A 447-nucleotide genomic window follows, 5' to 3' on the forward strand; every position below is an offset into this window, starting at 1 on the left:
TTACACAATGTTTTGTTTTTTGGTTAACTTTTTAGACAACAACGACAAAAAGGAGATTTTACTTTCCCTGACTCAGGGGACAAGCCGGGAGTGTGCCCAAGGCCCGATCTCTCTGGGAATACGAGCAAGCTCCTCGCGCTGGCGGAAAAGCGACGTGCACAAATGCCAGACAGTTCGTTCTGGCGCAGCTCCGCCGACTGCGTGCTCCCGGTGGCGGGGCAGAAGGGCCAGGGGAGCGTCGCCGCCGCCAAACCAGGATGCCAAGCACCATTTCGGGTACTGGTTTCTGAGGGGTTACGGGCATGAGGATAAGGGGAACTAATGTTGACAGCATTTATTTGTTAACGAAAATGCAGACGGGGCATGCAGTGCAATCGTTCTGTTAGACAGAAGTAAGCAAAGCATAGTTACGAGATCCAGATCACAACTGCAGTTCCACAAAACCAG

This window comes from Penaeus monodon, chromosome 29 (assembly GCF_015228065.2).
Source record: "Penaeus monodon isolate SGIC_2016 chromosome 29, NSTDA_Pmon_1, whole genome shotgun sequence".
Taxonomy (NCBI): Eukaryota; Metazoa; Arthropoda; class Malacostraca; order Decapoda; family Penaeidae; genus Penaeus; species Penaeus monodon.